Source organism: Eubalaena glacialis, chromosome 2 (assembly GCF_028564815.1).
Source record: "Eubalaena glacialis isolate mEubGla1 chromosome 2, mEubGla1.1.hap2.+ XY, whole genome shotgun sequence".
Lineage (NCBI taxonomy): Eukaryota > Metazoa > Chordata > Mammalia > Artiodactyla > Balaenidae > Eubalaena > Eubalaena glacialis.
The window spans coordinates 55,509,442-55,529,199 of record NC_083717.1 but is presented as its reverse complement, the minus strand read 5'-3'; the positions used below and the strand labels follow the sequence as shown (position 1 = coordinate 55,529,199).

The window sequence follows — 19,758 nt, the reverse complement described above, 5'->3', positions numbered from 1 at the left end:
CACCACGTTGGGCATCGGAATGGTTCCCATGCCATTAGCTTTGTGTGTGGGCCAAGGGTAGGTTGTCAGTCTTGGCAGCAGGCCAGGAAGTATGCCTGCAGGTGAATCTCCCTTGTTCAGTCCAGGGGTTCCTCAGGTCCCCTTTGTCACCGGTCCCTAAGAGCTGCTTTTGATGGAGGTCGTCACATTTGGCCAAGGGCCGTCCCTTGTGGAAGATCTCAGGGACCACATTTCCCCTTGAGGGTGAGTCCATTGTGTGGGAGCGTATGTGCCAGGAGTGGTTTTGTTCCCCAGAGGGCAGTGGCTCTTACGCTGAGTAATCCCAGTTCCCCTGAGGGTGTCTCAGCGGTTCAGGATGACATCCCTATGCTGTGTCGGGGGGAGGTGGCTCAGGCGGGGAAGTTCAAGGCCCATACCAGGGGGTTGATGGATGGCCGTGCTCTTTGTGCTGATGCCCGTGCGCTCTGAAGGCATCTGTGCCACGATGCATTCACGTTTGGCTGTGGACACACAGACGTGATGGGCAGCAAATGAAATGTTGAGGGGAGATATAGCGCACATCGCTGGGCGGTATCACCCTTTCCCTCTGTGCGCCCGTTCACCTTTCTCAAACATCCCTGTGTTCTGTCACCCTGAGGCAGGTGGTGGAGTGCCAGGGAACAAACGCCTGCAGCAGCTTGGAGCCCTCTGTATACTCCGTGATACCTGGCCAAGTGAGGACAGTGCGGCAAGGTGAGGCAAGGCGAGGTGAAGGAGTCTCAGAGTGGTTTTGGCGTGAAGTCCTTGAGGATCCTTGTAGGAACCTCGTGTGGTGGTGAGCAGACCTTCTTTGCAGAAACCTAGATGTTTGGCCACGGGGACTTGTGCACTGAGACTATACCCTCACCTTCTTGGCTCTTCCAGGGGCACCGCAGATCCGATGCCATGACCCTTAGCTCCATTTGCAGCCCCGTGGGTTGGCTCTGGCCGCTCCTGACTGCTGAAGTGATTGCGATCGTTGGCTGCCCCGCGGTGGAGCCTGCGACTTTGAACGTGCAGCCTTTGAGCAGGTGCGTGGATTGATGATGACTCCCATAAATGTACTGCTTGGAAATCTGAACACAATGAATGGGTCTCAGGTTTCTCCGAGGTCATGTCACTGACGGGCCCAGGGTGCGAAAATACAAGGTGCCAGGGCAAGGTACCCAGTTGCCGCAAGGGTTTGCCCTGCCAGTTTGGGCATCGGAATATCTCCAATGCCAATAGCTTTCTGTGTGATCCAAGGGCATCGCCTGTGACTCGATAAGGTTCCTGGTGGAAACCTTGTGGCGGTACACGGAACTTCTTTGCAGAAACCTAGATGTTTGGCCACGGGGACTTGTGCACCGAGACTACACCCTCACATTCTGGGCTCTTACTGGGGCACCCGAGCTCCGATGCCCTGAGACTTGGGTGCACTTCCTGCCACGTGGCTCGAGTCTGGCCGCTCCCTACTGCTGAGAGGATTGAGCTCGCTGGCAGTCCGCCATGGAGGCTGCGACTTTGCACGTCCAGCCTTTGAGCAGGTGCGTGGATCGGTGATGACTCCCATAAATGCATTCCTTGGAAATCTAAACAAAATGAATGAGCAATGCCTAGCGTCTTCTCATCCTAACTGAGGTCCAGCACGTGGCTCCCAAAGGAAAGGTAGGGAGAGGTCCATGTCGCATGTGCTACTGTGGGCATGCGCAGCAACATTGTTCAAGTTGAGGGTGGCGGACTTCTCGTGCGGAAAGAGCCAAGTGGAAAGGAGCCTGTGATGTCCATCCACGTGGGAAATCTAAGGACAACTTGACATCTCTGGGCACCTGAGTCTAGCCAGGACTGCCATCCCCTGCCGCGGTCAGCGTGCGGGTGCGAAAGGAAGCGTGAGCCACTGGTGCTCCTCTGGCCTGCCATTGAGATCTACGGGCCACCCTCGAGCCCAGGTCGTTGCCTTGTTCCTGCAAGGAAACAGAAGTCTCTGCACTCAGGGTCAGAGAAGGAGTCCTGGCCAGGCCAGGCTTCTTTGTCATGTTCAGCTTGGAGATGGGATGCAGTTTAGGTTTGCCCTGATGGTCGGGGGAAATCAAATGGGCCACTGTCCCTGGGATTTGGGCGACGCTGATGGCTCCTCCTTGGGTTGTGTCCTGCTTGTGTGTTGTGTGTGGAGAGGTTGGAAAATGCCTTAGGCAAATCCAGGGGATATCAAGCTACTTAGGTGAGGGGTGGCTCTGGCACCTTACCGTGAGACGTTTGGATCCTGGTGGAGAGAGGAAGGCAAGGCGAGCGGGAAATACACGTGAGAGTGTTGGCTAAGCCCACAGGTTCACTGTTGGGTGGATAGATGGTCGGTGGACCTAGGGTTCCCGGAACTCTTTTGGGATATCGACAGGAGCATCTGGAGGCCTATGTAGGGAAGGAATACAGGTGCACATTCGTGGACCATCCCACCATTTTCCTCTCTTTTGACAATGTGCTTCACGGTGGGTCCTTGTTCCAGCGAATGGTTGCCTTCACGGCACAGTATGGGGTCTTCTCACTGGGACCGATTTGGAGGTGTTGGGATCTTTTGTCCCTGTGTGGCCTCATTGGCCCTATGTTGAAGATGTGAAGGTGTTCCTTAGGATATGCCAGTGTCATTGCTATACCCATTCCGCATAGCATTCCCTGAGGTTTGGAGCTCTTCCCGGAGGTCATTGGGCCCAACCATGCAGAAAGAAGGGAGTCGGCTGCCAAGCAAAGGCTACAGGTTTAAGGGCTGGAGTGAATGTGTGCTGCAGGGGTCATTTTGTCCTGCCACCCTCTGGTGCTGCGAGCCTGTGATCTCCAGCGTGCATGGCTTCAAGCCAGAGAAGTCATGCCGGTTCAAGGGTCCAGGATGTTGGATGCGTTCTCTCATTGCACGGCTGTGGGTGACACGTTGGTTCTGGAGGACCTGGGTCTCACGGTTTCTCCAAGGTCTTGTCATTGAAGAGAAGAGTGCGGCTGTGCAAGGTGCTACGATAAGTTACCCATTGGCTGCAAGGGTTTGCCCCACCACTTTGGGCATTGGAATGGCTCCCATGCCATTAGCTTTGGTTGTGGTCCTAGGGAAGTTCCTCTGACTTGGCAGGAGACCAGGAAGTATGCTTGCTGTTGAGTCTCCCTTGATCAGTCCAGGGGTTACTCAGGTGCCCTTTGTCACGGGTCCCTACGAGCCGCTTTTGATGGAGGGCGTCATATTCGGCCAAGGGCCCTTCCCTTGTGGAAGATCTCTCCCCTTGAGGGCATGTCCACTGTGTGGAAGCATGAGTGCCAAGGGGGTGTTTGTTCCCCTAGAGGGCACTGGCTCTTAGGCTGAGGGGGCCCAGTTTTCCTAAGGGTGTCTCAGAGGATCAGGAAGACATCCTTTTGCTGTGATGGAGGGCAGAGTGCTCAGGGGAGGGATTGCAAGGCCCGAGACCAGGGGGTTGTTGGTCGGCGGCGCTCTTTGTCCTGATGGCCGCACGCTCTGAAGGCGTCTGTGTCACCATCCTTTCACGTTTGGCTGCCGACACATAGCAAGATGGACAGCAAATGAAATGTTGAGGAGAGATAGAGCACACATCGCTGGGTGGTATCGCCCTTTCCCTCGGTGCGCCCGTGCACCCTCCTCAAGCATGCGTGTGTTCTCTCACCCCGAGCCAGGTGGAATGCCAGGGAAGGAAAGCAAGCAGCAGCCTGGGGCCATCCGTATAAGCCCTGATACCCGTTGAAGTGAGGACGGTGTGGCAAGGCGAGGCCAGGCGAAGGAGCCTCGGAGGGGTGTTGTCGTGCATTCCATGAGGATCCTGCTTCAACCCTTGTTGCGGTAAGCGGCACTTCTTTGCTAAACCTAAAGGTTTGGCAACGGGTACTTGTGCACCGTGGCTACACCCTCACCTTCTGGTCTTTTCTTGTGGAACACGAGCTTCGATGCCCTGGGAACTGGCTGCATTTCCTGCCCTGTGGCTTGGCTCTGGCCGCTTCTGTACGCTGATATGATTCAGCTCGCTGTCCGTCCCCTGGTGGAATCTGCAACTTGCCATGTCCAACGTTTGAGCATGTGCTTGGATCGATGATGACTCCCACAAATGCATTCCTTGGAAATCTGAACAAAATGAGTGAGACATCCCTACCGTCTCCTCGTTGGAACTGAGGTCCAGCACGTGGCTCCCAAAAGGAAAGCAGGCAGAGGTTCACGTTGCATTTGCTGCCGTGGGTGTCCACAGCCACGTTGTTCAAGTTGAGGGTTGTGGTCATCTCATGGGGAGAAGAACCATTGGGAAAGCAGCCTGGGATGCCAATCCAGGTGGGAAGGCTTGGGACACTGTGCCGTCTCTGGGTTCCTTCGTCTAGCCAGGATTGCAACCGTCCCCTGCCACGGTTCAGCAAGCAGGGAGGAGAGGAAGCATGAGCCATTGATGGTCCTGTCGCCTGCACTTGAGTTCTACAGGCCGCCCCCACCTGCTGGTCATTGCCTTGTGGCCTCAAAGAAACAGAAGTCTGTATGCTCAGGGTCAGAACAGGATTGCAGGCCTAGGGCAGGCTTCTTTGTCATGTTCTGCTTGGGAGACCAGATGCAGTTTAGGTTTCTCCTGATGAGGGGAGAAATGAAATGGGCCACTGTTCCCGGACGTTTGGCCAATCTGATGGCTCATCCTCGAGTTGTGTCCTGCTTGTGTGTGCTGTGTGAAGGGGCTGGAAAATGCCTTAGTCAAGCTTGGTCACGGCAAGCTTCTTTGGTGAGGGGTGGCTCTGGCATCTTGCCGTGACGCGTTGGGATGCCGGTGGAGAGAGAGTAAGGCAAGAGGAGCGAAAGAGACCTGTGAGATGGCTGGCTAAGCCCACAGGTTTACTAGTGGATGGATAGATCGACGGTGGCCATGGGGTTCCCGGAACACGTTTGGGATTACCTCAGGAACGTTTGGAGGCAAGTGAAGGGAGGGAATACGGGAGCACATTTGTGGACTGTCCCGCCGTTTTCCTCTCCTTGGTCCATTTGCTTCCTGGCGGATCCTTGTGCCAGCGAATGGTTGCCCTCGTGGCACAGTATGGTGTCTTCTCGTGGTGGCCGATTTGTAGGCCGTGGGGTGTTATGCCCTGTCTGGCCACGTTCCCCCTGTGTTGAAGACGTGAAGGTGTTCCTGAGGACAGCCAAGCATCTTTTCTACACCCGGCCCACATAGCGTTCCCTGAGGATTGGAGCTCTTCCCGGAGGTCATTGGGCACAACCATGTGGAAACAAGGGAATCGGCTGCCAAGGAAAAGCTACAGGTTTCAGGGCAGGAGAGGAGGTGTGGTGTGGGTTTCATTTTTCCCGCCACCGGCTGGTACGTCGAGACTGTGGTAACCGGCGAGCCTGGCCACAGGCCAGACAAGTCATACCGGTTCAAGTGTCTACGCTGTTGGCTGGGTTCTCTCATTGCACAGCTGTGGGTAACAAGTTGCTTGTAGAGGACCTGGGCCTCACGGTTTCTCCAAGGTCACGTCACTGACGGGCCCAGAGTGCGAAAGTGCCAGGCACCACTGCAAGTTACAAAATTGCTGCAAGGGTTTGCCCCACCACGTTGGGCATCGGAATGGTTCCCATGCCATTAGCTTTGTGTGTGGGCCAAGGGTAGGTTGTCAGTCTTGGCAGCAGGCCAGGAAGTATGCCTGCAGGTGAATCTCCCTTGTTCAGTCCAGGGGTTCCTCAGGTCCCCTTTGTCACCGGTCCCTAAGAGCTGCTTTTGATGGAGGTCGTCACATTTGGCCAAGGGCCGTCCCTTGTGGAAGATCTCAGGGACCACATTTCCCCTTGAGGGTGAGTCCATTGTGTGGGAGCGTATGTGCCAGGAGTGGTTTTGTTCCCCAGAGGGCAGTGGCTCTTACGCTGAGTAATCCCAGTTCCCCTGAGGGTGTCTCAGCGGTTCAGGATGACATCCCTATGCTGTGTCGGGGGGAGGTGGCTCAGGCGGGGAAGTTCAAGGCCCATACCAGGGGGTTGATGGATGGCCGTGCTCTTTGTGCTGATGCCCGTGCGCTCTGAAGGCATCTGTGCCACGATGCATTCACGTTTGGCTGTGGACACACAGACGTGATGGGCAGCAAATGAAATGTTGAGGGGAGATATAGCGCACATCGCTGGGCGGTATCACCCTTTCCCTCTGTGCGCCCGTTCACCTTTCTCAAACATCCCTGTGTTCTGTCACCCTGAGGCAGGTGGTGGAGTGCCAGGGAACAAACGCCTGCAGCAGCTTGGAGCCCTCTGTATACTCCGTGATACCTGGCCAAGTGAGGACAGTGCGGCAAGGTGAGGCAAGGCGAGGTGAAGGAGTCTCAGAGTGGTTTTGGCGTGAAGTCCTTGAGGATCCTTGTAGGAACCTCGTGTGGTGGTGAGCAGACCTTCTTTGCAGAAACCTAGATGTTTGGCCACGGGGACTTGTGCACTGAGACTATACCCTCACCTTCTTGGCTCTTCCAGGGGCACCGCAGATCCGATGCCATGACCCTTAGCTCCATTTGCAGCCCCGTGGGTTGGCTCTGGCCGCTCCTGACTGCTGAAGTGATTGCGATCGTTGGCTGCCCCGCGGTGGAGCCTGCGACTTTGAACGTGCAGCCTTTGAGCAGGTGCGTGGATTGATGATGACTCCCATAAATGTACTGCTTGGAAATCTGAACACAATGAATGGGTCTCAGGTTTCTCCGAGGTCATGTCACTGACGGGCCCAGGGTGCGAAAATACAAGGCGCCAGGGCAAGGTACCCAGTTGCCGCAAGGGTTTGCCCTGCCAGTTTGGGCATCGGAATATCTCCAATGCCAATAGCTTTCTGTGTGATCCAAGGGCATCGCCTGTGACTCGATAAGGTTCCTGGTGGAAACCTTGTGGCGGTACACGGAACTTCTTTGCAGAAACCTAGATGTTTGGCCACGGGGACTTGTGCACCGAGACTACACCCTCACATTCTGGGCTCTTACTGGGGCACCCGAGCTCCGATGCCCTGAGACTTGGGTGCACTTCCTGCCACGTGGCTCGAGTCTGGCCGCTCCCTACTGCTGAGAGGATTGAGCTCGCTGGCAGTCCGCCATGGAGGCTGCGACTTTGCACGTCCAGCCTTTGAGCAGGTGCGTGGATCGGTGATGACTCCCATAAATGCATTCCTTGGAAATCTAAACAAAATGAATGAGCAATGCCTAGCGTCTTCTCATCCTAACTGAGGTCCAGCACGTGGCTCCCAAAGGAAAGGTAGGGAGAGGTCCATGTCGCATGTGCTACTGTGGGCATGCGCAGCAACATTGTTCAAGTTGAGGGTGGCGGACTTCTCGTGCGGAAAGAGCCAAGTGGAAAGGAGCCTGTGATGTCCATCCACGTGGGAAATCTAAGGACAACTTGACATCTCTGGGCACCTGAGTCTAGCCAGGACTGCCATCCCCTGCCGCGGTCAGCGTGCGGGTGCGAAAGGAAGCGTGAGCCACTGGTGCTCCTCTGGCCTGCCATTGAGATCTACGGGCCACCCTCGAGCCCAGGTCGTTGCCTTGTTCCTGCAAGGAAACAGAAGTCTCTGCACTCAGGGTCAGAGAAGGAGTCCTGGCCAGGCCAGGCTTCTTTGTCATGTTCAGCTTGGAGATGGGATGCAGTTTAGGTTTGCCCTGATGGTCGGGGGAAATCAAATGGGCCACTGTCCCTGGGATTTGGGCGACGCTGATGGCTCCTCCTTGGGTTGTGTCCTGCTTGTGTGTTGTGTGTGGAGAGGTTGGAAAATGCCTTAGGCAAATCCAGGGGATATCAAGCTACTTAGGTGAGGGGTGGCTCTGGCACCTTACCGTGAGACGTTTGGATCCTGGTGGAGAGAGGAAGGCAAGGCGAGCGGGAAATACACGTGAGAGTGTTGGCTAAGCCCACAGGTTCACTGTTGGGTGGATAGATGGTCGGTGGACCTAGGGTTCCCGGAACTCTTTTGGGATATCGACAGGAGCATCTGGAGGCCTATGTAGGGAAGGAATACAGGTGCACATTCGTGGACCATCCCACCATTTTCCTCTCTTTTGACAATGTGCTTCACGGTGGGTCCTTGTTCCAGCGAATGGTTGCCTTCACGGCACAGTATGGGGTCTTCTCACTGGGACCGATTTGGAGGTGTTGGGATCTTTTGTCCCTGTGTGGCCTCATTGGCCCTATGTTGAAGATGTGAAGGTGTTCCTTAGGATATGCCAGTGTCATTGCTATACCCATTCCGCATAGCATTCCCTGAGGTTTGGAGCTCTTCCCGGAGGTCATTGGGCCCAACCATGCAGAAAGAAGGGAGTCGGCTGCCAAGCAAAGGCTACAGGTTTAAGGGCTGGAGTGAATGTGTGCTGCAGGGGTCATTTTGTCCTGCCACCCTCTGGTGCTGCGAGCCTGTGATCTCCAGCGTGCATGGCTTCAAGCCAGAGAAGTCATGCCGGTTCAAGGGTCCAGGATGTTGGATGCGTTCTCTCATTGCACGGCTGTGGGTGACACGTTGGTTCTGGAGGACCTGGGTCTCACGGTTTCTCCAAGGTCTTGTCATTGAAGAGAAGAGTGCGGCTGTGCAAGGTGCTACGATAAGTTACCCATTGGCTGCAAGGGTTTGCCCCACCACTTTGGGCATTGGAATGGCTCCCATGCCATTAGCTTTGGTTGTGGTCCTAGGGAAGTTCCTCTGACTTGGCAGGAGACCAGGAAGTATGCTTGCTGTTGAGTCTCCCTTGATCAGTCCAGGGGTTACTCAGGTGCCCTTTGTCACGGGTCCCTACGAGCCGCTTTTGATGGAGGGCGTCATATTCGGCCAAGGGCCCTTCCCTTGTGGAAGATCTCTCCCCTTGAGGGCATGTCCACTGTGTGGAAGCATGAGTGCCAAGGGGGTGTTTGTTCCCCTAGAGGGCACTGGCTCTTAGGCTGAGGGGGCCCAGTTTTCCTAAGGGTGTCTCAGAGGATCAGGAAGACATCCTTTTGCTGTGATGGAGGGCAGAGTGCTCAGGGGAGGGATTGCAAGGCCCGAGACCAGGGGGTTGTTGGTCGGCGGCGCTCTTTGTCCTGATGGCCGCACGCTCTGAAGGCGTCTGTGTCACCATCCTTTCACGTTTGGCTGCCGACACATAGCAAGATGGACAGCAAATGAAATGTTGAGGAGAGATAGAGCACACATCGCTGGGTGGTATCGCCCTTTCCCTCGGTGCGCCCGTGCACCCTCCTCAAGCATGCGTGTGTTCTCTCACCCCGAGCCAGGTGGAATGCCAGGGAAGGAAAGCAAGCAGCAGCCTGGGGCCATCCGTATAAGCCCTGATACCCGTTGAAGTGAGGACGGTGTGGCAAGGCGAGGCCAGGCGAAGGAGCCTCGGAGGGGTGTTGTCGTGCATTCCATGAGGATCCTGCTTCAACCCTTGTTGCGGTAAGCGGCACTTCTTTGCTAAACCTAAAGGTTTGGCAACGGGTACTTGTGCACCGTGGCTACACCCTCACCTTCTGGTCTTTTCTTGTGGAACACGAGCTTCGATGCCCTGGGAACTGGCTGCATTTCCTGCCCTGTGGCTTGGCTCTGGCCGCTTCTGTACGCTGATATGATTCAGCTCGCTGTCCGTCCCCTGGTGGAATCTGCAACTTGCCATGTCCAACGTTTGAGCATGTGCTTGGATCGATGATGACTCCCACAAATGCATTCCTTGGAAATCTGAACAAAATGAGTGAGACATCCCTACCGTCTCCTCGTTGGAACTGAGGTCCAGCACGTGGCTCCCAAAAGGAAAGCAGGCAGAGGTTCACGTTGCATTTGCTGCCGTGGGTGTCCACAGCCACGTTGTTCAAGTTGAGGGTTGTGGTCATCTCATGGGGAGAAGAACCATTGGGAAAGCAGCCTGGGATGCCAATCCAGGTGGGAAGGCTTGGGACACTGTGCCGTCTCTGGGTTCCTTCGTCTAGCCAGGATTGCAACCGTCCCCTGCCACGGTTCAGCAAGCAGGGAGGAGAGGAAGCATGAGCCATTGATGGTCCTGTCGCCTGCACTTGAGTTCTACAGGCCGCCCCCACCTGCTGGTCATTGCCTTGTGGCCTCAAAGAAACAGAAGTCTGTATGCTCAGGGTCAGAACAGGATTGCAGGCCTAGGGCAGGCTTCTTTGTCATGTTCTGCTTGGGAGACCAGATGCAGTTTAGGTTTCTCCTGATGAGGGGAGAAATGAAATGGGCCACTGTTCCCGGACGTTTGGCCAATCTGATGGCTCATCCTCGAGTTGTGTCCTGCTTGTGTGTGCTGTGTGAAGGGGCTGGAAAATGCCTTAGTCAAGCTTGGTCACGGCAAGCTTCTTTGGTGAGGGGTGGCTCTGGCATCTTGCCGTGACGCGTTGGGATGCCGGTGGAGAGAGAGTAAGGCAAGAGGAGCGAAAGAGACGTGTGAGATGGCTGGCTAAGCCCACAGGTTTACTAGTGGATGGATAGATCGACGGTGGCCATGGGGTTCCCGGAACACGTTTGGGATTACCTCAGGAACGTTTGGAGGCAAGTGAAGGGAGGGAATACGGGAGCACATTTGTGGACTGTCCCGCCGTTTTCCTCTCCTTGGTCCATTTGCTTCCTGGCGGATCCTTGTGCCAGCGAATGGTTGCCCTCGTGGCACAGTATGGTGTCTTCTCGTGGTGGCCGATTTGTAGGCCGTGGGGTGTTATGCCCTGTCTGGCCACGTTCCCCCTGTGTTGAAGACGTGAAGGTGTTCCTGAGGACAGCCAAGCATCTTTTCTACACCCGGCCCACATAGCGTTCCCTGAGGATTGGAGCTCTTCCCGGAGGTCATTGGGCACAACCATGTGGAAACAAGGGAATCGGCTGCCAAGGAAAAGCTACAGGTTTCAGGGCAGGAGAGGAGGTGTGGTGTGGGTTTCATTTTTCCCGCCACCGGCTGGTGCGTCGAGACTGTGGTAACCGGCGAGCCTGGCCACAGGCCAGACAAGTCATACCGGTTCAAGTGTCTACGCTGTTGGCTGGGTTCTCTCATTGCACAGCTGTGGGTAACAAGTTGCTTGTAGAGGACCTGGGCCTCACGGTTTCTCCAAGGTCACGTCACTGACGGGCCCAGAGTGCGAAAGTGCCAGGCACCACTGCAAGTTACAAAATTGCTGCAAGGGTTTGCCCCACCACGTTGGGCATCGGAATGGTTCCCATGCCATTAGCTTTGTGTGTGGGCCAAGGGTAGGTTGTCAGTCTTGGCAGCAGGCCAGGAAGTATGCCTGCAGGTGAATCTCCCTTGTTCAGTCCAGGGGTTCCTCAGGTCCCCTTTGTCACCGGTCCCTAAGAGCTGCTTTTGATGGAGGTCGTCACATTTGGCCAAGGGCCGTCCCTTGTGGAAGATCTCAGGGACCACATTTCCCCTTGAGGGTGAGTCCATTGTGTGGGAGCGTATGTGCCAGGAGTGGTTTTGTTCCCCAGAGGGCAGTGGCTCTTACGCTGAGTAATCCCAGTTCCCCTGAGGGTGTCTCAGCGGTTCAGGATGACATCCCTATGCTGTGTCGGGGGGAGGTGGCTCAGGCGGGGAAGTTCAAGGCCCATACCAGGGGGTTGATGGATGGCCGTGCTCTTTGTGCTGATGCCCGTGCGCTCTGAAGGCATCTGTGCCACGATGCATTCACGTTTGGCTGTGGACACACAGACGTGATGGGCAGCAAATGAAATGTTGAGGGGAGATATAGCGCACATCGCTGGGCGGTATCACCCTTTCCCTCTGTGCGCCCGTTCACCTTTCTCAAACATCCCTGTGTTCTGTCACCCTGAGGCAGGTGGTGGAGTGCCAGGGAACAAACGCCTGCAGCAGCTTGGAGCCCTCTGTATACTCCGTGATACCTGGCCAAGTGAGGACAGTGCGGCAAGGTGAGGCAAGGCGAGGTGAAGGAGTCTCAGAGTGGTTTTGGCGTGAAGTCCTTGAGGATCCTTGTAGGAACCTCGTGTGGTGGTGAGCAGACCTTCTTTGCAGAAACCTAGATGTTTGGCCACGGGGACTTGTGCACTGAGACTATACCCTCACCTTCTTGGCTCTTCCAGGGGCACCGCAGATCCGATGCCATGACCCTTAGCTCCATTTGCAGCCCCGTGGGTTGGCTCTGGCCGCTCCTGACTGCTGAAGTGATTGCGATCGTTGGCTGCCCCGCGGTGGAGCCTGCGACTTTGAACGTGCAGCCTTTGAGCAGGTGCGTGGATTGATGATGACTCCCATAAATGTACTGCTTGGAAATCTGAACACAATGAATGGGTCTCAGGTTTCTCCGAGGTCATGTCACTGACGGGCCCAGGGTGCGAAAATACAAGGTGCCAGGGCAAGGTACCCAGTTGCCGCAAGGGTTTGCCCTGCCAGTTTGGGCATCGGAATATCTCCAATGCCAATAGCTTTCTGTGTGATCCAAGGGCATCGCCTGTGACTCGATAAGGTTCCTGGTGGAAACCTTGTGGCGGTACACGGAACTTCTTTGCAGAAACCTAGATGTTTGGCCACGGGGACTTGTGCACCGAGACTACACCCTCACATTCTGGGCTCTTACTGGGGCACCCGAGCTCCGATGCCCTGAGACTTGGGTGCACTTCCTGCCACGTGGCTCGAGTCTGGCCGCTCCCTACTGCTGAGAGGATTGAGCTCGCTGGCAGTCCGCCATGGAGGCTGCGACTTTGCACGTCCAGCCTTTGAGCAGGTGCGTGGATCGGTGATGACTCCCATAAATGCATTCCTTGGAAATCTAAACAAAATGAATGAGCAATGCCTAGCGTCTTCTCATCCTAACTGAGGTCCAGCACGTGGCTCCCAAAGGAAAGGTAGGGAGAGGTCCATGTCGCATGTGCTACTGTGGGCATGCGCAGCAACATTGTTCAAGTTGAGGGTGGCGGACTTCTCGTGCGGAAAGAGCCAAGTGGAAAGGAGCCTGTGATGTCCATCCACGTGGGAAATCTAAGGACAACTTGACATCTCTGGGCACCTGAGTCTAGCCAGGACTGCCATCCCCTGCCGCGGTCAGCGTGCGGGTGCGAAAGGAAGCGTGAGCCACTGGTGCTCCTCTGGCCTGCCATTGAGATCTACGGGCCACCCTCGAGCCCAGGTCGTTGCCTTGTTCCTGCAAGGAAACAGAAGTCTCTGCACTCAGGGTCAGAGAAGGAGTCCTGGCCAGGCCAGGCTTCTTTGTCATGTTCAGCTTGGAGATGGGATGCAGTTTAGGTTTGCCCTGATGGTCGGGGGAAATCAAATGGGCCACTGTCCCTGGGATTTGGGCGACGCTGATGGCTCCTCCTTGGGTTGTGTCCTGCTTGTGTGTTGTGTGTGGAGAGGTTGGAAAATGCCTTAGGCAAATCCAGGGGATATCAAGCTACTTAGGTGAGGGGTGGCTCTGGCACCTTACCGTGAGACGTTTGGATCCTGGTGGAGAGAGGAAGGCAAGGCGAGCGGGAAATACACGTGAGAGTGTTGGCTAAGCCCACAGGTTCACTGTTGGGTGGATAGATGGTCGGTGGACCTAGGGTTCCCGGAACTCTTTTGGGATATCGACAGGAGCATCTGGAGGCCTATGTAGGGAAGGAATACAGGTGCACATTCGTGGACCATCCCACCATTTTCCTCTCTTTTGACAATGTGCTTCACGGTGGGTCCTTGTTCCAGCGAATGGTTGCCTTCACGGCACAGTATGGGGTCTTCTCACTGGGACCGATTTGGAGGTGTTGGGATCTTTTGTCCCTGTGTGGCCTCATTGGCCCTATGTTGAAGATGTGAAGGTGTTCCTTAGGATATGCCAGTGTCATTGCTATACCCATTCCGCATAGCATTCCCTGAGGTTTGGAGCTCTTCCCGGAGGTCATTGGGCCCAACCATGCAGAAAGAAGGGAGTCGGCTGCCAAGCAAAGGCTACAGGTTTAAGGGCTGGAGTGAATGTGTGCTGCAGGGGTCATTTTGTCCTGCCACCCTCTGGTGCTGCGAGCCTGTGATCTCCAGCGTGCATGGCTTCAAGCCAGAGAAGTCATGCCGGTTCAAGGGTCCAGGATGTTGGATGCGTTCTCTCATTGCACGGCTGTGGGTGACACGTTGGTTCTGGAGGACCTGGGTCTCACGGTTTCTCCAAGGTCTTGTCATTGAAGAGAAGAGTGCGGCTGTGCAAGGTGCTACGATAAGTTACCCATTGGCTGCAAGGGTTTGCCCCACCACTTTGGGCATTGGAATGGCTCCCATGCCATTAGCTTTGGTTGTGGTCCTAGGGAAGTTCCTCTGACTTGGCAGGAGACCAGGAAGTATGCTTGCTGTTGAGTCTCCCTTGATCAGTCCAGGGGTTACTCAGGTGCCCTTTGTCACGGGTCCCTACGAGCCGCTTTTGATGGAGGGCATCATATTCGGCCAAGGGCCCTTCCCTTGTGGAAGATCTCTCCCCTTGAGGGCATGTCCACTGTGTGGAAGCATGAGATGAGTGCCAAGGGGGTGTTTGTTCCCCTAGAGGGCACTGGCTCTTAGGCTGAGGGGGCCCAGTTTTCCTAAGGGTGTCTCAGAGGATCAGGAAGACATCCTTTTGCTGTGATGGAGGGCAGAGTGCTCAGGGGAGGGATTGCAAGGCCCGAGACCAGGGGGTTGTTGGTCGGCGGCGCTCTTTGTCCTGATGGCCGCACGCTCTGAAGGCGTCTGTGTCACCATCCTTTCACGTTTGGCTGCCGACACATAGCAAGATGGACAGCAAATGAAATGTTGAGGAGAGATAGAGCACACATCGCTGGGTGGTATCGCCCTTTCCCTCGGTGCGCCCGTGCACCCTCCTCAAGCATGCGTGTGTTCTCTCACCCCGAGCCAGGTGGAATGCCAGGGAAGGAAAGCAAGCAGCAGCCTGGGGCCATCCGTATAAGCCCTGATACCCGTTGAAGTGAGGACGGTGTGGCAAGGCGAGGCCAGGCGAAGGAGCCTCGGAGGGGTGTTGTCGTGCATTCCATGAGGATCCTGCTTCAACCCTTGTTGCGGTAAGCGGCACTTCTTTGCTAAACCTAAAGGTTTGGCAACGGGTACTTGTGCACCGTGGCTACACCCTCACCTTCTGGTCTTTTCTTGTGGAACACGAGCTTCGATGCCCTGGGAACTGGCTGCATTTCCTGCCCTGTGGCTTGGCTCTGGCCGCTTCTGTACGCTGATATGATTCAGCTCGCTGTCCGTCCCCTGGTGGAATCTGCAACTTGCCATGTCCAACGTTTGAGCATGTGCTTGGATCGATGATGACTCCCACAAATGCATTCCTTGGAAATCTGAACAAAATGAGTGAGACATCCCTACCGTCTCCTCGTTGGAACTGAGGTCCAGCACGTGGCTCCCAAAAGGAAAGCAGGCAGAGGTTCACGTTGCATTTGCTGCCGTGGGTGTCCACAGCCACGTTGTTCAAGTTGAGGGTTGTGGTCATCTCATGGGGAGAAGAACCATTGGGAAAGCAGCCTGGGATGCCAATCCAGGTGGGAAGGCTTGGGACACTGTGCCGTCTCTGGGTTCCTTCGTCTAGCCAGGATTGCAACCGTCCCCTGCCACGGCTCAGCAAGCAGGGAGGAGAGGAAGCATGAGCCATTGATGGTCCTGTCGCCTGCACTTGAGTTCTACAGGCCGCCCCCACCTGCTGGTCATTGCCTTGTGGCCTCAAAGAAACAGAAGTCTGTATGCTCAGGGTCAGAACAGGATTGCAGGCCTAGGGCAGGCTTCTTTGTCATGTTCTGCTTGGGAGACCAGATGCAGTTTAGGTTTCTCCTGATGAGGGGAGAAATGAAATGGGCCACTGTTCCCGGACGTTTGGCCAATCTGATGGCTCATCCTCGAGTTGTGTCCTGCTTGTGTGTGCTGTGTGAAGGGGCTGGAAAATGCCTTAGTCAAGCTTGGTCACGGCAAGCTTCTTTGGTGAGGGGTGGCTCTGGCATCTTGCCGTGACGCGTTGGGATGCCGGTGGAGAGAGAGTAAGGCAAGAGGAGCGAAAGAGACGTGTGAGATGGCTGGCTAAGCCCACAGGTTTACTAGTGGATGGATAGATCGACGGTGGCCATGGGGTTCCCGGAACACGTTTGGGATTACCTCAGGAACGTTTGGAGGCAAGTGAAGGGAGGGAATACGGGAGCACATTTGTGGACTGTCCCGCCGTTTTCCTCTCCTTGGTCCATTTGCTTCCTGGCGGATCCTTGTGCCAGCGAATGGTTGCCCTCGTGGCACAGTATGGTGTCTTCTCGTGGTGGCCGATTTGTAGGCCGTGGGGTGTTATGCCCTGTCTGGCCACGTTCCCCCTGTGTTGAAGACGTGAAGGTGTTCCTGAGGACAGCCAAGCATCTTTTCTACACCCGGCCCACATAGCGTTCCCTGAGGATTGGAGCTCTTCCCGGAGGTCATTGGGCACAACCATGTGGAAACAAGGGAATCGGCTGCCAAGGAAAAGCTACAGGTTTCAGGGCAGGAGAGGAGGTGTGGTGTGGGTTTCATTTTTCCCGCCACCGGCTGGTGCGTCGAGACTGTGGTAACCGGCGAGCCTGGCCACAGGCCAGACAAGTCATACCGGTTCAAGTGTCTACGCTGTTGGCTGGGTTCTCTCATTGCACAGCTGTGGGTAACAAGTTGCTTGTAGAGGACCTGGGCCTCACGGTTTCTCCAAGGTCACGTCACTGACGGGCCCAGAGTGCGAAAGTGCCAGGCACCACTGCAAGTTACAAAATTGCTGCAAGGGTTTGCCCCACCACGTTGGGCATCGGAATGGTTCCCATGCCATTAGCTTTGTGTGTGGGCCAAGGGTAGGTTGTCAGTCTTGGCAGCAGGCCAGGAAGTATGCCTGCAGGTGAATCTCCCTTGTTCAGTCCAGGGGTTCCTCAGGTCCCCTTTGTCACCGGTCCCTAAGAGCTGCTTTTGATGGAGGTCGTCACATTTGGCCAAGGGCCGTCCCTTGTGGAAGATCTCAGGGACCACATTTCCCCTTGAGGGTGAGTCCATTGTGTGGGAGCGTATGTGCCAGGAGTGGTTTTGTTCCCCAGAGGGCAGTGGCTCTTACGCTGAGTAATCCCAGTTCCCCTGAGGGTGTCTCAGCGGTTCAGGATGACATCCCTATGCTGTGTCGGGGGGAGGTGGCTCAGGCGGGGAAGTTCAAGGCCCATACCAGGGGGTTGATGGATGGCCGTGCTCTTTGTGCTGATGCCCGTGCGCTCTGAAGGCATCTGTGCCACGATGCATTCACGTTTGGCTGTGGACACACAGACGTGATGGGCAGCAAATGAAATGTTGAGGGGAGATATAGCGCACATCGCTGGGCGGTATCACCCTTTCCCTCTGTGCGCCCGTTCACCTTTCTCAAACATCCCTGTGTTCTGTCACCCTGAGGCAGGTGGTGGAGTGCCAGGGAACAAACGCCTGCAGCAGCTTGGAGCCCTCTGTATACTCCGTGATACCTGGCCAAGTGAGGACAGTGCGGCAAGGTGAGGCAAGGCGAGGTGAAGGAGTCTCAGAGTGGTTTTGGCGTGAAGTCCTTGAGGATCCTTGTAGGAACCTCGTGTGGTGGTGAGCAGACCTTCTTTGCAGAAACCTAGATGTTTGGCCACGGGGACTTGTGCACTGAGACTATACCCTCACCTTCTTGGCTCTTCCAGGGGCACCGCAGATCCGATGCCATGACCCTTAGCTCCATTTGCAGCCCCGTGGGTTGGCTCTGGCCGCTCCTGACTGCTGAAGTGATTGCGATCGTTGGCTGCCCCGCGGTGGAGCCTGCGACTTTGAACGTGCAGCCTTTGAGCAGGTGCGTGGATTGATGATGACTCCCATAAATGTACTGCTTGGAAATCTGAACACAATGAATGGGTCTCAGGTTTCTCCGAGGTCATGTCACTGACGGGCCCAGGGTGCGAAAATACAAGGTGCCAGGGCAAGGTACCCAGTTGCCGCAAGGGTTTGCCCTGCCAGTTTGGGCATCGGAATATCTCCAATGCCAATAGCTTTCTGTGTGATCCAAGGGCATCGCCTGTGACTCGATAAGGTTCCTGGTGGAAACCTTGTGGCGGTACACGGAACTTCTTTGCAGAAACCTAGATGTTTGGCCACGGGGACTTGTGCACCGAGACTACACCCTCACATTCTGGGCTCTTACTGGGGCACCCGAGCTCCGATGCCCTGAGACTTGGGTGCACTTCCTGCCACGTGGCTCGAGTCTGGCCGCTCCCTACTGCTGAGAGGATTGAGCTCGCTGGCAGTCCGCCATGGAGGCTGCGACTTTGCACGTCCAGCCTTTGAGCAGGTGCGTGGATCGGTGATGACTCCCATAAATGCATTCCTTGGAAATCTAAACAAAATGAATGAGCAATGCCTAGCGTCTTCTCATCCTAACTGAGGTCCAGCACGTGGCTCCCAAAGGAAAGGTAGGGAGAGGTCCATGTCGCATGTGCTACTGTGGGCATGCGCAGCAACATTGTTCAAGTTGAGGGTGGCGGACTTCTCGTGCGGAAAGAGCCAAGTGGAAAGGAGCCTGTGATGTCCATCCACGTGGGAAATCTAAGGACAACTTGACATCTCTGGGCACCTGAGTCTAGCCAGGACTGCCATCCCCTGCCGCGGTCAGCGTGCGGGTGCGAAAGGAAGCGTGAGCCACTGGTGCTCCTCTGGCCTGCCATTGAGATCTACGGGCCACCCTCGAGCCCAGGTCGTTGCCTTGTTCCTGCAAGGAAACAGAAGTCTCTGCACTCAGGGTCAGAGAAGGAGTCCTGGCCAGGCCAGGCTTCTTTGTCATGTTCAGCTTGGAGATGGGATGCAGTTTAGGTTTGCCCTGATGGTCGGGGGAAATCAAATGGGCCACTGTCCCTGGGATTTGGGCGACGCTGATGGCTCCTCCTTGGGTTGTGTCCTGCTTGTGTGTTGTGTGTGGAGAGGTTGGAAAATGCCTTAGGCAAATCCAGGGGATATCAAGCTACTTAGGTGAGGGGTGGCTCTGGCACCTTACCGTGAGACGTTTGGATCCTGGTGGAGAGAGGAAGGCAAGGCGAGCGGGAAATACACGTGAGAGTGTTGGCTAAGCCCACAGGTTCACTGTTGGGTGGATAGATGGTCGGTGGACCTAGGGTTCCCGGAACTCTTTTGGGATATCGACAGGAGCATCTGGAGGCCTATGTAGGGAAGGAATACAGGTGCACATTCGTGGACCATCCCACCATTTTCCTCTCTTTTGACAATGTGCTTCACGGTGGGTCCTTGTTCCAGCGAATGGTTGCCTTCACGGCACAGTATGGGGTCTTCTCACTGGGACCGATTTGGAGGTGTTGGGATCTTTTGTCCCTGTGTGGCCTCATTGGCCCTATGTTGAAGATGTGAAGGTGTTCCTTAGGATATGCCAGTGTCATTGCTATACCCATTCCGCATAGCATTCCCTGAGGTTTGGAGCTCTTCCCGGAGGTCATTGGGCCCAACCATGCAGAAAGAAGGGAGTCGGCTGCCAAGCAAAGGCTACAGGTTTAAGGGCTGGAGTGAATGTGTGCTGCAGGGGTCATTTTGTCCTGCCACCCTCTGGTGCTGCGAGCCTGTGATCTCCAGCGTGCATGGCTTCAAGCCAGAGAAGTCATGCCGGTTCAAGGGTCCAGGATGTTGGATGCGTTCTCTCATTGCACGGCTGTGGGTGACACGTTGGTTCTGGAGGACCTGGGTCTCACGGTTTCTCCAAGGTCTTGTCATTGAAGAGAAGAGTGCGGCTGTGCAAGGTGCTACGATAAGTTACCCATTGGCTGCAAGGGTTTGCCCCACCACTTTGGGCATTGGAATGGCTCCCATGCCATTAGC

At 55.6% G+C, this 19,758-nt stretch overlaps 11 non-coding genes across 11 annotated transcripts; all 11 read left to right on the top strand.

Annotated features, from left to right (window-relative positions):
* Window positions 1-1,055: 1,055 nt before the first annotated feature.
* LOC133085954 (small nucleolar RNA SNORD116) lies at window positions 1,056-1,149 on the top strand. The gene has a single exon (XR_009699751.1). It is a non-coding gene; the product is annotated as a small nucleolar RNA SNORD116 (small nucleolar RNA).
* Window positions 1,150-1,550: 401 nt separating this feature from the next.
* LOC133086539 (small nucleolar RNA SNORD116) lies at window positions 1,551-1,642 on the top strand. Its single transcript, XR_009700291.1, has one exon. It is a non-coding gene; the product is annotated as a small nucleolar RNA SNORD116 (small nucleolar RNA).
* A 2,427-nt stretch (window positions 1,643-4,069) lies between these two features.
* Window positions 4,070-4,161, top strand: LOC133086169 (small nucleolar RNA SNORD116). Its single transcript, XR_009699935.1, has one exon. It is a non-coding gene; the product is annotated as a small nucleolar RNA SNORD116 (small nucleolar RNA).
* Window positions 4,162-6,615: 2,454 nt separating this feature from the next.
* Window positions 6,616-6,709, top strand: LOC133085953 (small nucleolar RNA SNORD116). Its single transcript, XR_009699750.1, has one exon. It is a non-coding gene; the product is annotated as a small nucleolar RNA SNORD116 (small nucleolar RNA).
* A 401-nt stretch (window positions 6,710-7,110) lies between these two features.
* Window positions 7,111-7,202, top strand: LOC133086535 (small nucleolar RNA SNORD116). The gene has a single exon (XR_009700289.1). It is a non-coding gene; the product is annotated as a small nucleolar RNA SNORD116 (small nucleolar RNA).
* Window positions 7,203-9,629: 2,427 nt separating this feature from the next.
* Window positions 9,630-9,721, top strand: LOC133086168 (small nucleolar RNA SNORD116). Its single transcript, XR_009699934.1, has one exon. It is a non-coding gene; the product is annotated as a small nucleolar RNA SNORD116 (small nucleolar RNA).
* Window positions 9,722-12,175: 2,454 nt separating this feature from the next.
* LOC133085952 (small nucleolar RNA SNORD116) lies at window positions 12,176-12,269 on the top strand. The gene has a single exon (XR_009699749.1). It is a non-coding gene; the product is annotated as a small nucleolar RNA SNORD116 (small nucleolar RNA).
* A 401-nt stretch (window positions 12,270-12,670) lies between these two features.
* LOC133086534 (small nucleolar RNA SNORD116) lies at window positions 12,671-12,762 on the top strand. Its single transcript, XR_009700288.1, has one exon. It is a non-coding gene; the product is annotated as a small nucleolar RNA SNORD116 (small nucleolar RNA).
* Window positions 12,763-15,194: 2,432 nt separating this feature from the next.
* On the top strand, window positions 15,195-15,286 carry LOC133086167 (small nucleolar RNA SNORD116). The gene has a single exon (XR_009699933.1). It is a non-coding gene; the product is annotated as a small nucleolar RNA SNORD116 (small nucleolar RNA).
* Window positions 15,287-17,740: 2,454 nt separating this feature from the next.
* On the top strand, window positions 17,741-17,834 carry LOC133085951 (small nucleolar RNA SNORD116). Its single transcript, XR_009699748.1, has one exon. It is a non-coding gene; the product is annotated as a small nucleolar RNA SNORD116 (small nucleolar RNA).
* A 401-nt stretch (window positions 17,835-18,235) lies between these two features.
* On the top strand, window positions 18,236-18,327 carry LOC133086533 (small nucleolar RNA SNORD116). The gene has a single exon (XR_009700287.1). It is a non-coding gene; the product is annotated as a small nucleolar RNA SNORD116 (small nucleolar RNA).
* Window positions 18,328-19,758: the final 1,431 nt, after the last annotated feature.